The sequence below is a fragment of the Leucoraja erinacea genome, chromosome 31 (assembly GCF_028641065.1).
Source record: "Leucoraja erinacea ecotype New England chromosome 31, Leri_hhj_1, whole genome shotgun sequence".
NCBI lineage: Eukaryota > Metazoa > Chordata > Chondrichthyes > Rajiformes > Rajidae > Leucoraja > Leucoraja erinaceus.
In genome coordinates, this window is record NC_073407.1 from 13582919 (window position 1) to 13583256 (window position 338).

Sequence of the window (338 nt, forward strand, 5' to 3'; positions counted from 1 at the left end):
CAAGGATAATCAGTCAACTGGGGAAAAGCCAGATGGCTTGGGAGAGGCAGCCGGTGATGGCATCCACCTCACTTCCGCAGCAGCAGTTACACCTGCAAGAAAAATCAGAAACTCATATCCCAGTCTACTAAACACTGCAGCCAGTGCTCTCACCTACCACTGCCATGTGTTAGCAATCACTCACCATTTTTGGCATCTGTTACTTTGCCATAACAAGGCATTAACTTTATTAAGGAATGAGGTTGAAAGTAGGTAGTTTTAAAGTGTGTTATTCATTAAGCAACTAGCCAGCAAATCCATTCCTGCAGGCGCTGCCCATCCAGGGAACTTGTGTCACT